This window comes from Anabrus simplex, chromosome 1 (assembly GCF_040414725.1).
Source record: "Anabrus simplex isolate iqAnaSimp1 chromosome 1, ASM4041472v1, whole genome shotgun sequence".
In the NCBI taxonomy this organism is placed as follows: Eukaryota; Metazoa; Arthropoda; class Insecta; order Orthoptera; family Tettigoniidae; genus Anabrus; species Anabrus simplex.
Window position 1 is genome coordinate 1,388,335,150 of NC_090265.1, and position 16,975 is coordinate 1,388,352,124.

Below are 16,975 nucleotides of genomic sequence, written 5' to 3' on the forward strand. Positions count from 1 at the left end.
ACATTGATCAATTATCATTTTCACTTTGATTATACAGTATTATTTACATACAGATTACATTTCTTTCTCACATCTGTCGTTTCAAACGTTCATTTAGTGTTCAAAAGTAATTCTCGAAGATATTTCATTATATGCACTGTCTCCAAGCACTGGAGTTTATTGCACTGCCGTGCTTCACTTAATATCACAACACACGCTAATTTCACTGTTCGCAATGCCAGCTTCATAAAACATGGTGAATTAACATAGTAATGAGAATTAATCAACAAACTCACATGATATATTTCTTAAGATTTCTTATATTGTATGTGCCTACGATATTTCCTTCCTTGTCTTCTAATGAATAAGCACATTTCCCAATCCGTTTCACTACGGTGAAGTATCCCTGATATAACAAGAAAAACTTAGAAAATTTACAAGCTTCTGCTGATGACGGGAGTGGCGCTCTGAGTAAAACCTTGTCACCAAGCTCAAATTCATCCAATTTAGTCCTACAAAAGTTATCATGCACATGAATTTGTGTTCGTAAAGATGTGTTCTACCAGGCCGGTCACTTAAAACATCACTATGTGATATCAGTAATTCACACAATTCGTCCCTCTGACTCTCCGCTAAATTACTTTTCTCCACTGTCACATACAATTCATCTCTAGAATCTCTCTGTATAGACACATGGCAGACATCAATATTTTTCCTAATATTAGGAATTTCACAAGACCCATCCGTACTAGAACACACTTTATTCGCACTAATTTTTGACAAAACATCATATGGTAACCTGACTTCCCTGCTACTCTTTCCCCAAATAAGATTGACATTATACAGATCAAAATTTAATTTAGCCTTGTGACACGTTAACCAGTCAGTACCTAAAATAACGGCATAAACTAAATTAGGCACAACTAAGCATGGTTGGAAAATACATTCTCCACTTATGTTAACGGGGACAGCTATTTGTTTATTCACTCTTTGAGACTTGTTTCCAACAGCTGTTACGATGAACGTATTCCTCACTGGAATTTCCGCTACATCATACTTCTCTCTCAAAACTTCCTCATACAGCTTGGAATTTACACATGACTTCTCACTACCAGAGTCCAACAAAATCTTAACTTTTCTGCCCCATATCAGCAGTTCAATCGTCGGTGTAACAGTAACACTACTTAAATTATCCTCATTACATAATATAAGATCACTTAACAAATCTTGCCTTATATCTAAATTTAAATTACACATAAAATTTATTGTCTACGATTTAGTCGTCACTTAAAACATTTGAATTATTGCTACTTGGGTCACAATCATGTTCACTTACAACTGTAGGCTGGTCGACATTAACATACTTATCTACCTTATACGTGAACTCACCATTTACGGACTGTCTCAGTGACCTGTTTATACAGTCCGTTGTGCGTTTAAATTACTTGGTTCGGTTACGACTTGTTGGTTACACACCTCAGTCGGCCTCCCCTTTTGCCTATTTCCTCTAGCGTCATTATTATTATTATTATTATTATTATTATTATTATTATTATTATTATTATTATTATTATGGCCTGGATTCTCCCGCCTCCCAGCTTCTGGTTGATTTCCATAATCACGCCTCCCAGTCCTGAAATGTTCCGAACTATTTTGATAATTTCTCTCCCTGTGGAAATTATTATTAGGTCTCTCCTGATATTCTCTTCTGTAGTTACAATTATTCATAGGCCTGTCCTGATTATTAGATTGGTTACGCCTTCCTTCTACATTCCTATTTAGTGTCCTACTAATATCCAAGCTACTACCTAAAGCATCAAAACTTTCCAACAAAAATCTCCATTTCCTTAATAGTCTCCACTTTTTGCATACAAACAGCTTCTCTTATTCTATCGGGATAGTGCTTAGCCGTAAGTCTAACTATATCAGCGTCAGGTCCAATACATTCTAAATTTCTCCACACCAAAACATGAGCCAAAAATATTCTGTCATTCTAACACCCTCGTTAGAATTATACCTGCCAAACATTACTCTCTCTCTCTCTCTCTCTCTCTCTCTCTCTCTCTCTCTACTCTGAACACCTTCACTCCAAAATTTAGCTATGAATTTTTCCTTAAATTCAGTTAGACTAGACATCGAGCTTCTATATACCTGAAACCAAGACTTCGTCTCTCCTACGAAAGCATTAGATAAGATCTCCAATACAGTGTCCCAGCTAATAATATTGTCCCGTAATTGCACAGAAAATTTCTTCTCTACAACTCTCATAAATTCCATCGGATTGAATTCTTTCCCAGAAAACTTAGGTAAATCATGATCTCTAGTGATTAAACCATTATTTACAATTATTTCACGTACATTTCTACTATCACGCACTTCTTGCTGGAGTACTCTCTGGCAACTCAGAAATTTTTCTTCCACTGTTTCCTCAGCCTTTTCTTGAATTTGTCTTAATTCCTCCTGCAACTTTTCTTCCGATTCTCTCACCTTCTGTGATAATGATTTTTGTTCACTCTCTAGACCACCTACTTCTCCAAGTTTTCTTTCGACATGTTCTACCCTACTAATACATTTCCTAGTTTCTTGCCCCACTGTATTGGTTATCTTTTCAAACCTTTCTTCTACTAACTCATTGATTTCTCCTTTATTAGACTCGATCTTGGCGCCTAATTCGTCAATCTGTTTGATGCATGTCGCACTAATTTGCTCTATTTCCGTATGGAGATTGCTCCGACCCAATTTCATCTCATCTCTGATGTCACTACACTCCCTATTTACCTTACTTTCTAAATTATTAATTTGCTTACTTATTTCTAACACCTTATGATCTATCTTATTACTAGACCTGGGATTTTAGGCTCTAAAAAATTAGGTGCCTAAAATAGGCTTTTAAACAAGTAAATAGGCTTTTAAAAGAGAAAATAGGCACTTAAAATATGTATTTAAAATGTGTGGATAGGCAGGAAATAGACTTTGAAATATTACAACATATACTTAAACTGTAACGTGATACATTTTTACTTCAACAAAACGTGGTATCCCTAATCTTAATCGAAATAACTGCAAAATTAAGACAGAATAAACAAGACATTTATCAAAAACAATATAAAAAGTCATGTGTCAAAAAATGGATTATATAATATATCATTATCAGTACTGATCAGTACTTAATACTAAAATCACTGTACACAATTACAGCACTGTAGGCATCCAATAACGGTGTAAATGCCAATGGAGTATGTGTTTATTATTTGTGAGGAACATTCCTACAGAAATTCCATTCGTAGTTTGCTTCACAGTACATAACAATAATCTTCTCCAAATTTTCCACAGTCAGGCTGTAGCTTTTGTCTATTAAAATCATTTTGAAAGCAGAAAAAGAGCGCTCCACACTCTCAGATGTTAGAGGAGCCTAGGAAAATTTACCTACATTTTTCAATTCAATTTCACTTGGTAAGTCTACCTTTTCCCCATCCATTACCTGATGTACCGTACCCTTTTCAGCACTGAATAACCTGGGTTCTTCTGCAGTACACTAGACCACTTGTCTCTTATTTTATCCCCCTACCTTGCCCCTAGCACTTTGTATGTTATTCTCAGCTTCCTCAATTACAGAAAATTGCTGTTTGTGACTGTTTCCTTTGTATTGTATTTTTGTAATGATTGACTGGAAGAAATGCAAAATTTGCTTGAATATACGCAATGTCTCTCTGAACACTGGAACAATCATTTAACAGCTCTTTGACAGACGACACACATGCAGCGCTGTCCGTTAAAGGCAAATTGTCTATCACAGTCATGATTTCCTCAAGATGTTTTGCATAATACAGGGCAGCTTCCATCCAGGAACCCCAACGGGTGATGATTGGCTGTGGTGGAAGGGGAATAGAGGGGAGTTTCTCTCGAAAGATGGCTATTCTTGATAGAGCCTTACAGAACACTTTCTTCATTGTTGAAATGAGAGTATTTACTGCAGGAAACTCGGCCCTAACTGTTTCTGCGAGTCTATGCAAGGCATGGGCCATGCAAGTAACATGAATTGAAAAAGGATAGAAAGTTTTGAGGAGAGTTGCAGTGGCAATCATGTAAGAAGCAGCACCGGAGACAAGAAGAAGAACTTTAGAATCATCAACACTCCCAGGATACAACAGTTGCAACCCCTTGTTGATGAAGTATGCAATGCTTTGACTTTTGACCTTCTCAAGCTGTTTAGAGCAAAGAAGGTGAGCGGTAGATGCCTGATTGGGTTCCAGTTTTCCTGCTATAAGGTAAGCAGTGTACCTGCCTAAGGAGTCGGTGGTTTCGTCCACACATAACCATATGCAAGACTCCCCAATATCCTCCCTGACTGACATAATGGCCCCATTGTAACAAATATCTAAGTAGCTTTCTTTAATGCAGATGCTGATGGGATGTGCTGCTTGGTGTATTTCTGTAAAAAAAAATCCCTGAAAACGGGTTATACACAGCATTCCAGAGGATATTTGCTGCAACTAGGGCTCTACACGTATCAGCATAGAAACCATTATGGGTTGTAGGAGATACAGTTTGTGTGAGCAGAGTCTGTCTAATGTTACTTTTCATGGCTGCTTTTGCTTTGTGACTGGCAATATCTGTATGCTGCTTAAGGTGCCATTTGAAATCTAAAACACAATAAAGTGATGTCAATTAGAGACTAAGGTGAGCTTTTGAACAAAATGTGTAATTTTGAACTATTTAAATTAAGCCATGATTACTCTAAAGTTCATTAAGAACAAGAACACTACAGTCCCCGAAGGGCCTTGGTTTCATTAACGGTTGCTGCCCAGCTCATGGCCTGCAGATATTGGGTGGCATGTGGTCAGCACGTTACATCCCTCACCCGTATTGCCTTGCCTCCGTGACCCCTGCCCACTGTAGCATCTCAATTGTCCTCATGATGCTGGGTCAACACCGTTCCAGACCTCATAGATTTCTAAATTACTGCTGGTACTGGAAATCAAACCCAGGTCGCCTGGACTAGGTCTCTATAATTAATTACAGGAGCCAATATCAAAACCTTAGTTTTAGATTAATATGAAATTTACGATATATGCACATACCTGTTTATTGCAGTACTGGCAGAAAATAATCTTGCCATCAAAAGTCATTCCTGGAAATTGTACAAGCCATTGTTGTATAAGCGCACTCTTAGATGATTTCGTTTTAGGCATGTTGAACTATATTCACTTAAACAGATGTTCTTTCACTGGCGACCTGACACAGTATGTCTCATCTTACTACCTGCTCATTGTTTTTCTGAGCTAATCCTCCACCTCCACCCTTCACTCAGCATTCCTTCGGTGACAGTTGTCTGGGAAGAGCACATTTCTGTGAAAAACCCACCCTCTGCTGTTCTGCTCGTTCCAGGGATGTCCAGCGTGTGATTGTAAAAATTACAGAAGTTGAATTTTATTTTAAATGTAGAAAATAGGCATTTTTAGGCACTAAATAGTAAAATAGGCTCTAAAAGTCAAAATAGGCATTTTAGGGCACTATAAAACTCTATTAATGTAAGGGATTTATCATGAAACGTCAACATATTTTTCAAAAATCATGTTATTTCGTAAGGAACGAAATAGGCATTTGCCTTAAAATCCCAGGTCTACTTATTACTAACATCATCAATCTTCTTATTAATACTATTTATGACACTCTGAGCTTCAATTTTCTCACTCATGACATCATTTTGAAATTCAATTTTCTCACTAATGACCTTATTTTGAGATTCAATTTTCTCACTAATAACCGTTTCAATTTTCTCACTCATAATATTATTCTGAGATTCAATTTTCTCACTCATAATATTGTTCTGCTCAGTCATTTTGGACATCAGCAAATTAAATAAACCACGGTCAATCATCCCTTTACTTTGATCTTGCGGGACAGCGTTTTCCTCGGTTTCTACTATTTTCTGGCTTTCAGCAGGTCCCACCTTAGTCACCAACTTCCTATTTATGTTACCACCTTAGATATCCTTGGACACAATAACCTCAGCCTCATCACCTGACTGCATATTGCTATCCTTGTCCATCTTCATTTTCCTACTAATTTTTCGCGATCTCAAAGCTATTTCCCCTTGCACTTCCTCTGACATTACCCCTAAAATACAAACTTCAACAAAATGACCTTCCTAACATTACTCGGTGAATTTAACATGTGCGTACTCATTAAAAGAACTGATCCATGTATATTGCCATTCAGAATCACTTTTTCTGAACCTTTCGAGTCCCACGTTGCTGGCGACACGTTGTGGCTACTCCAACCACTACTCTTATACCTTCATATCTTCCACACAATATAAATAACATTTGTTTGAGCGCCAGTTGTTTTTTAAGAAAAACAACAAAATTCGGTAGAGCATACCTCTTATATCAATTATCTCAAGGCGTGAGGTGATAAACTCACATATCTGGCAATATACAGGGATATGGATCAGGACAATATTAAATTACTGTTGCATTTCCACAATTGAGGATTGTACATGGAACTGGAATCACTTATTATAATTAAAATAAAACTGAGTTTATGACTATAATTTACGTCACAATGAACAAGCATTGACGTCTTTTAATTTAACAAATATATATATATATTGTGAGATTTGCGGTACTAATAAAAGGAAAAGGAAAACAAAAAAAGCTATTGGCATGAACTTGAAGTGAGATGTGATATCGCCGCTGATTACATTATTCTTCATGTTATGAATGCATAACATGTCTGATGATTTAATTACCTGATGTCTGCATACACCGCTGTTGAACTTGAAATTCTTGGGAAAACCTATGAGCTGAAGTCGGGAGCCGTCTGCTGTTATCTTCTTATATAACAAGGAGTTGACCTACATACCATGTACGCGTGTAGGGAGCTCCAATGTAATTACGTCCACTCAGTATATTATAAGTAATTGACAATATTATTGAAACATCTTGTGAAGTCCATCCTCACAAGAAGATGATGTTTCTTTATCAGCATAGTACCCGTCTCTGCTCGGATACAACCACCACTTGTAGACCTCCTCGATTATTACAAGACCTCTTGAAAACACAACTCTTAGCTCTGACCATCACTCTAAGACCACTTCTTCCATTTGATACATCTGACTGATACATATGATCTGATAGATATGATACCTCTCACCACCGTTGCCTCGACTTTTATAACCTCGCGATGACGACTCATCTCCGTACTCTCTGTTCATCCCTTCCACTTCAACATACAGTAGCTGGCGAATACTGACACTTGGTCGCAATCACGTGCCCACGCACTGATGTCATCAGTCAAGTGTTGTCTAAGCGTGCCCAAGCGGATTGCAGATGACTAAGTTTCATGCGTCACCGGGAATTCTACTTGCACACAACATTCTCAGTTAAACATAGCCTCGATTGCAAAATACTATGACAGCTCATCTAGCCAGAGTTACAAGCCATAGCATGACTATATGAAACCAACAAATCTCACTTACAGCAATACAGAATAATTACAAACAAATTTCACTTAACCTATGATTAAATACAATAATATGCGTGATGCCTAATTATTACAGTCTAAATGATGAGAAACAGAATATAAAATCTAATGAATCGGGTTAATAATAATAATAATAATAATAATAATAATAATAATAATAAATACTGAATGGAATATGTAACCCTGTTGTACGGTTACAATCTCCCGGATGCGAGCTCACAGCTGCGCGCTCCTAACCGCACGGCCAACTCGCCCGGTGGAATAAACTTCGACGTATTTCGGAAATACAAGGACCTTCCTCAGAACCGGGAATTCCCAGTGCAGGCACTATCGTCACTGATCAACACACGGTTGCTAACCGTCTAGCCATGGCCATCCAGATAGGTAGTTCTGGCCTGCTACATTTGACATTTCCGTAGAGATGACGTCACACTTTTAGTGCTTCGATATGGAGGTATGAGTATTGTTTTCATGGCGGCACGTTATTGCTATTTTAACGTTGTTAAAGGTGTTAGTTGGTATTTTCAAATGACAACTGTACGAAAAATCATCAGTAAAAGATCTATTTTCAGCAATAGTGTTTGCTACTACAGCATTGTAATTTGAGCAGCCTGGTGTTAGGAAGCATTGCTAGGTTATGTGATAGGTTACGTAAACTTACTGAACTATTATTAATTGTCTAGCGTACTTTAAAATTTAACATTTCATTATTTAATTATTATTAGTATTAGGCCTTGAGGAAAGCTATTTTTTTTTGCTAGGGGCTTTACGTCGCACCGACACAGATAGGTCTTATGGCGACGATGGGATAGGAAAGGCCTAGGAGTGGAAGGAAGCGGCCGTGGCCTTAATTAAGGTACAGCCCCAGCATTTGCCTGGTGTGAAAATGGGAAAACACGGAAAACCATCTTCAGGGCTGCCGATAGTGTGATTCGAACCTACTATCTCCCGGATGCAAGCTCACAGCCGTGCGCCTCTACAAGGAAAGCAATGGCAAACTACCTCACTCTTCATCTTGCCTAGTAAGCCTCATTTGGGCTCTGCCATTGGTTTTTGCGGTTTCCCTATAACTGCATAGCCTTTGGTGGTGCTATTTGAGGATCCAACCAGCCTCTGGGCTGATGACCTAACAAGCAGACAGTATTAGGCCTATAATGTGTTAGATTACGCTCCTCTTTGCAATATGGTACGAACGTGTAGTGTGCATGGTTTTACGTCTGGTTACCTTTCAAATATAATGAAGGGGCTATCTCAACATTTACTTTTCCTAGCGATAAGGAGAAGCGAGATAAATGGCTTCATGTTATACATCGAACTAATTTTGAACCCAGTAAATATGCCTGTGTCTGTATCGAACATTTTTCTACAACTCGTTTAATTCGTGTAGAAACGGCAAAAAGACCTGATGGTCCCGTTTGTACTGTGCACAAGAGAAAGCTAAAATTAAATGACGATGCTGTGTCAACAATATTTCCTGGGCAGCCGTTATTTATATCACAACACAGTGGAAAGCATCATGATTTTTTTTTATGTTTTGAAAATGAAAGTTGAAGAACCTGGCCAATTTCTGTGACCAAGCGTGGGCGTGTGCTGTAGAATTAATAAGTGTTGTGTCCAAGATCTGTCATATTTTCGAAAACTTTTAACAGTTATTCATAAATAATTAATAACAGTATTATGTGCCCAAACAAGCATAAAATCAATGCCGTTATTTTGAGAGATAACAATTCCTATAATGACCATCATCGTACAGTCCAGAGAAGTAGTCTTCCTTCGAACATTTTACAACATATAATATACTTAAGGTGCATATATTTGTGCCGGCCCCGTGGTGTAGTGGTAGCGTGCCTGCTCTTACCCGGAGGCCCCGGGTTCGATTCCCGGCCAGGTCAGGGATTTTACCTGGACCTGAGGGCTGGTTCGAGGTCCACTCAGCCTACGTGATTAGAATTGAGGAGTTATCTGACTGTGGGATAGCGGCCCCGGTCTAGAAAGCCAAGAATAACGGCCGAGAGGATTCGTCGTGCTGACCACACGACACCTCGTAATCTGCAGGCCTTCGGGCTGACCAGCGGTCGCTTGGTAGGCCAAGGCCCTTCAAGGGCTGTAGTGCCATGGGGGAGGGCAGATATTTGTATATAATTCCGTTTGATAACGTTTCTTCAATGTTATGCTTTTATTCTGTCATTTTACGATAAAAAGTCTCGTATCAGTTTTATAGGACTTTCACGCGACCACGAAGACTTAGCTCTAAGCGTGTGACATCACAACTCTTGGTAGCAGGCTTTTATATCAAGATGGCTGTGGTCTAGCAAGTTATTTCGCAGATGTCTCTAGTTCCGGGAATTCCCATCCTGATTTTCTGGCCCTGAAGTGGGGAGGCAGTACGTCATCATTTTAGTTTTGCCACTCAAGCTCCAGAGGACTATAACGTGCCCTTTACGAGTTGGGAACTCCACAGCACCTTGGCGCACGGCTTTCGGACCAGATAATGCCCATAACCAGATGTTGAAACATCTCGGTGTGGGTACCCTCTTATATCTTCTTGAGGTGTTTAACCGCATCGGGATAGAGGGTGAGTTTCCGTCACAGTGGTGGGAGGGAATAGTTAATTCCTCTCCTCAAGCCTGACAAAGATTCTAAGTATGCAGGAAGTTACAGATCTATTTGTCTTACTATCTGTGTAAACTATTTGAGAGGGTGGTTAATAACCGACTTGTGTTTTGCTTGGAGAAAACAGGACTTTTGTCGGAGTATCAATGTGGTTTTCGAGTTGCCCGCTCGGAGAGTTCTATCCAAGACGCATTTCACTGCAAACAGCATTTGGTGGCTGTTTTCTTTGATTTAGAAAAGGCTCATACACTATGGCAATATGGCATCCTTTCAGTCCTGCATCAAAGGAAATTCCGAGGTAATGTTCCGGTTTTTATTGCGAATTTTTTCCCCTTCGTCTATTCCGTAAGTAAGAAGAGCATATTCGCAATATCATGTTCAAGAAGTCCCACAGTTATCGGTTCTCAGTGTTACTCTGTTCGCGATTGCCATAAACGGTATTGTCACTGTTGCTGGTTCAGCCGTAATACTGTCGCTATATGTAGACAATTTTGTTCTGCATTATAGCACACAAAGTCGCAATCGCAGAGCGACAATACGGAACATCCGTGATCCGGGGTTTTAATTAAAAATATCTGATTCAAAATTTCATGCAGAATTCAAAAATGTGATCAGAATGTACAAATAATAACTCCAAACATGATAAAAATCTAAATAAAAGTAAGAAAATGTCACGTCACGCAAATACGCGATCTCATTGGTCTGACGTCATCGTACAGGTTGACTGAATTAGCAGACGAAATAACACACAGTGTGCTGTGAGAAGCAGGATACACTTAGCGTATTTCTACTCTATGTTAGTGTCTGGTTTGGTTAAATTCGAAGTCTATACATTGGATAATAATCTGAGTGGTATATTTTAGACTTAAAATGAATCCTGCGCAGACAGTGAGACAGAAAACTTATAAATGGTGTATAGTTCCGAGGAGCAATAGTACATCGCATACCATCCCAAACAAATTGTTTATAAATGTTCCAAAGACGCTAAAACTAGGGAGAAATGGATTTTGGCGATCCGGAGAAATGCTGGTGATATATCGGAAAAGTCTACAGTTCATTTTTTTAAAGATCATTTTAACGTAAGTTGAATTTGTTTGAATTTTCAGTCACTTTTCCATGTCAGCTGTTCTAGTGGTAACACTTTGAATTTTAATGTATGATGCTTTAGTTAAATGCTTCATTTACATCTTGGAATATGAAAGTAATAAACAGTGCATTAATTAATGCTGATTATTAAAGTATTCTCCAAACCTAAGCTATGTTTTGGGTGATCCATGTCTAGGTAATAAACCAAAGGGGTTATGAACCATATTGACAGCTCAAATTATACCAATTTATCTTGGCATGCGACAGTTATTTATGTCTTTATATTGAAGAGCTTACATTTGTAAACAAATTTAGGCTATAGCTAAATACTCTATAATATAACAAAAAATAGGCGTGTACATCATGAAAGAAAACAACGTGAATTTAACAAATATACATCTCTACACAAAACCAATGCTTGTCTATTGGGGTCTTATAAATTAACATTGCTCCATTATAATAATCATAATATTAGTGAAATAAATAACATAATTGCACACAGGTGAAAATAGTGATGATGGTGTTTAAAATATTATCCAACTTAGCCTAAGTTTTAGGGTATACAAGCCAAGTCAATAAACCGAAGGATAAAAATACCGGGCGAGTTGGCCGTGCGGTTAGGAGCACGCAGCTGTGAGCTCCCATCCGGGAGATAGTGGGTTCGAACCCCACTGTCGGCAGCCCTGAAGATGGTTTTCCGTAGTTTCCCATTTTCACACCAGGCAAATGCTGGGGCTGTACCTTAATTAAAGCCACGACCGCTTCCTTCCCATTCCTAGGCCTTTCCTGTCCCATCGTCACCGTAAGGCCTATCTGTGACTGTGCGATGTAAAGCAAATAGAAAAAAAAAGGTAAAAGTCACAGTACCCAAAGACATTCCCGTATTGAACGACTAAAATGTCACCAAGACACTTTTCTTGCGTGATATGCTCAGCTTGTTAAAAGCCAAATGTAATTATTGTTATTGGCATTACGCCCGCTAACTACTTCTACGGTTTTCGGAGACGCCGATGTGCAGGAATTTAGTCCTGCAGGAGTTCTTTTACGTGCCAGTAAATCTACCGACACGAGGCTGACGTATTTGAGCACCTTCAACTACCACCGGACTGAACCAGGATAGAACCTGCCAAGTTGGGGCAGCAGGCCAGCACCTCAACCGTCTGAACCACTCAGCCCGACTTGTGAAAACTAGATGAAGTCATATTTATCTTTATCTTTATCATGTTTAACTTTTTCCCTCCACCAAGATATTTAATGTTTCTCTTTCATGGGCCCCGGAAGTGGGTAGGCCAGTTGCCCCATCCATAAATATATATTTTTTCGGGAATGATAGGTTATGGACCTATAGTACTATGATATTTCTTTCCTTCCTTCTTTCTTTCTTTCTTTCTTTCTTAAGCAGTTTATCCTTCAGGTTTGGTTTTTCCCTCGCACTCAGCGAGGGATTTTACCTCTAGCGCTTCAAGGGTAGTGTCCTGCTATGCTCAACAGGGGCCTTGTTGGAGGATGGGAAGATCGGAAGTGATAGACAAGGAAGAGGGAAGGAAACGGCCGTGGCCTTAGGTGCCTGGAGGAGAAGTAGGAAAATACGAGAAACCACTTCGAGGATGGCTGAGGTGGGATTCGAAACCCCTCTACTTAGTTGACCTCCCGAGGCTGAGTAGACACCGATCCAGCCCTCGTATTATTTGTTTTCAACTTACATGGCAGAGCCGGGAATCGAAACCGGGCCTCCGGGCGTGGCAGCTAATCACATTAACCACTACACCACAGAGGCGGACTAGTACTATAATGCTACCTATATGTTTATGTTAGTGCTGAAATCCGATTTCTTACTTTACTAATGCTGAAAGACCGAAAATGTAATGTTATTCTTTAATATGGGAATCAGTCTAGAAGGAAATATTGAAAGTGATGTGATTTCTATCCAGGTTCGTTGTTATCCTAATACTATGAGTTACAATACATTGCACGTATATAAAAGATGCCACTTACAAACTTGTTTTTTATCCACGAATTTCTGCGGCCACAAAAGTCTATTTTTCAAAAATGATGACATCTACACATAATAGATTGTCTGACTGTGCTTTTTGGAACCTTTCTTCTGTCATTTTGAAGTTATTTGCGATCACGAATAATAAACAATCGGCTTTTAGTAACGGCTGATGCACAATGGCTGGTAGAGCTACATGCGGTACTGGATCGTGACGTCACAGCTCGCTGCTTACGTCTGAGGCCGTTTCACTCGCCTTGCGGAAAAGCACCTTTGAACATTTTTTAATGGTAGAAAACAAGGCAACTTACCTCATAGTAATACGTTTACGTACTATTTCATTGGTGTACTTTCAAAAAAATATTTTTGAAAATTATGCATGTTCCCTAAGCTGTTAGGGGAGTGGAACAGTGGACCTTAGAACATGGCTTTCGATTTTCTACTACAAAGACCTCTGTTGTTCACTTTTGCCGGAAGCGCACTCTTCACCACCACCCTGAGCTTTATTTAGTCGGAACGGGGTCGCAATTCCTGTAGTTGACACATACCGATTTCTTGGGGCTCCTTTTCGATAGAAAATTATCATGGGAGCCACACATTCGTCAGTTAAAAGTGAAATGCGCTAAGAATATTTTGAAGTTTCTTAGCGGCACTACTTGTAGAACAGACAGCACGGTACTCCTACGATTTTATAGCGCACATATTGTATACAGGTTAGTCTACGGCAATGCAGCATATGGATCAGCAAGGCGAAGTGTCCTTTTGAAACTGAACAATATCCATCACAGCGGAGTGAGTTCGGAAACGGATGCATTCCGTACAAACTCCATTGGTAGCGTGCTCGCTTTACACCTGAGGCGCCAACAAATACTATTGTTCTATGCTGCAAATTTGCGACAGATGCCACTTCGCCCAAGCCATCCCTGCGTATTCGATAAAGCAAACCGTCGGCTGTACGCTGCTTGTCCACGAGTAACGCAACCAGTTGGTATACTCTTGGATTGCATTTACAGATCGTTTGATGTACCTTCAGTCCCTTCTCTTGTTAGACGACCAAGTAAGGTACCTCCGTGGTTCATTCAGCTATCTAAAATCATCCTGGATCTACATACCGGGTGTAAGGTGACCACGGACCCCTCCATTTATCGGAGGCTCTTCCTATCCGTCGTTGGCCGGTATCCAGGTTCTGTAATTATTTACACGGATGGTTCAAGGACAGAAGCGAAAGTATGTTGTGTTTTAGTTGTTGATAATGAGCGATTCGTTTTCCTTTACCAGAAACCTCTAGCGTGTACACAGCAGAGCTCTATGCTATCCTTGAAGTTCTGCGGCATATGCAATCCAGTAAACGTCGGCACATTCTGCTGTGTACTAACTCATTGAGTTCGTTACAATATATTGGTACATGTTTTCCGCGGCACCCTCTGTTGGGCCGGATCCAAGACCTGCTGGTCGGGTGTTGAAGTGCTAGCACTAGAATCATACTTTTTGTGGCTTCCAAGCCACAAGGCTGTAGTGGAAAACGAGTTAGCTGATCGGGCTGCGAAAGAGGTGATCACAATGCCTCCGTTGCCGTACAAGGTTTCAGCCAGTGACATTCGTTCTCAGCTGATACATTTGGTAATGGCCCATTGGTAGCTTGGAGTGGCAGGCCACTTTTCTTTCAAATAAGCATAAGCATACTTGTGGATTTTGTCATAATATTCGTCTTTACTTAGGATTTCCCGAACGCCATTGTTACAACTTATTTAAAAGGTCCCGACTATCTTCAGGAGTCACACAGACTGTATGGTCTGTAACATAATCCTTACAACTGTTTGCAGTATGCCTTGTTTATTGTTTTCTATTGATTAATGCCATGGCAACGTAACGATTAAAGAATTACGAAGGTATGGAAGACTTCCCTTCGGGTTTCTCGAAGAGAAGCAGTGTATTTTGTCGTTTTTAGATCGGCCATGGTATAGTGATGAACTCCTAGTTACTGAAGGGAGAAGCTCTCCCCCCCCCCCCCCCCCCATGGTGTGTACTTGCAGCGGCCATCTGAACGTAATACACATCTTTACGGAGTGCGTGGACTTAGCGATCTGCGCTGTAGTCTAAAACTTCCGAGTACCATCCCCCTCATTCTACGAGATGACGAGCAGTCAGCAGACCTCGTCATCCGTTTTATATGGGATAGTGGTCTGTTTTATCGTGCTTAAAAGTGCATTTTCTCTATTTTTAATTTATATTTCATATTAACTATGTTTTTCTTCTATTGACTCTGTTTTAATCTGCCTTTGTGTATTTTAATGTGTTTTTCAAACTTTTAATTTGAGTTACATATATATTATTTCACTTCAAAGGCAATGCTGTATTTCATTTTATTGCATTTTAATCTTTTTTCAAACAATCTTATAAGAAAATAAGGCATTGCGAACGAGATCCACTTATTATTCTGATTTCATATTCATTTTTGATCATCACTTTTTTAAATTCTAGTCAGTGGATAAATTTTAAAATGTTATTTATCATTACATTTCTTTTCATCTCGTACCATTAGGGGATGACGACCTAGATGTTAGGCCCCTTTTAACAGCAAGCATCATCATCATCATCATCATCACAATGCTTATTCTGTTTAAACAGCGTACTCTGGAAACAAATGGATGATACTGCAAAGTTGTCTGCTAATTTGTCAACCGTATGATCCAGCGAATGTGATTTCAAGATAACACCCTGTGTTGATACTGTGGTAGAAAGACTGAAACACTTGCACATGTCCTGGGATGATGTCCTATGGGTAAATATTACCATATCGTCATATCACTACTCAACGAAGTTCTTCATGTAAAAGGTCTCTCTATTGATGAAATCTGCATTCAGATAGATATCACAATATAATTTTGCTTATCTGTAAACTAATAACAGACCCTACAGTATGGTTCAAAACAAAACAGAACAACCAAACGAAATAGGTGTAGAAAGATGGAAAATTCATGAATCTCCAGTACCGTATACGGACAGATATTTCCCCGTCATTAAGAATCATGACCTAACGTTCAGTGCTCAAATAACTGCACGGCAGCGTCTTGTGGATTTTGTCAGAGTATTTGGTTTTACTTAGGAGTTCCTAAACGCCGTTGTTACACCTTCTTTAAAAGGTCCTGATTATCTTCGGGAGTCACAAAGTCTATATGAGCCTTCCCGACATAGTTTTAATGCAAGCTGCCCTTCACAACATGACCCTTCCCGAAATAGTTTTAAAGCAAGCTGCCCTTCTCGACATGGTCCCTTCCCGTCACCATTTTGTAGAGAGGATTAAGCAAGCTGCCATTCCCGACACTATTTTTGGAGAGAGGGTTGAGGAAGCTGCCCTTCTCAACACAGTTCCTTCCCAACACCATTTTTGAGAGAGGATTAAGCAAGCTGCCCTTCTCAACATAGTTCCTTCCCAACACCATTTTGTAGAGAGGATTAAGCAAGCTGCCCTTCTCGATATTAAGAGCTAACTCATGACGATCTCCTACTCTAGTTTGCAAAGAGAGAATTAGTCAAATATTACCTTTTACCAGATATACTTACGTTATTAAACTCGAAAGCATGGTGTAGCGTTGTCCTCTTGTTCTTTTTCCCTCGTCGCATAAGTTTTTTACTCTTTTCGATTGAGGAGGGAGCGGTAGGAGGAGGAGGATGCGGTAAGGAGAAGGTAATACCTTTTTACCCTCTTCAAATTTTCCTTTTCGATTGCAATCAGCACACATACACAAATATAGAATTGAATGTAGGATAAGCAACTGCTGTATGTGTCCATCCGACAAGACAAAATATGTTGAC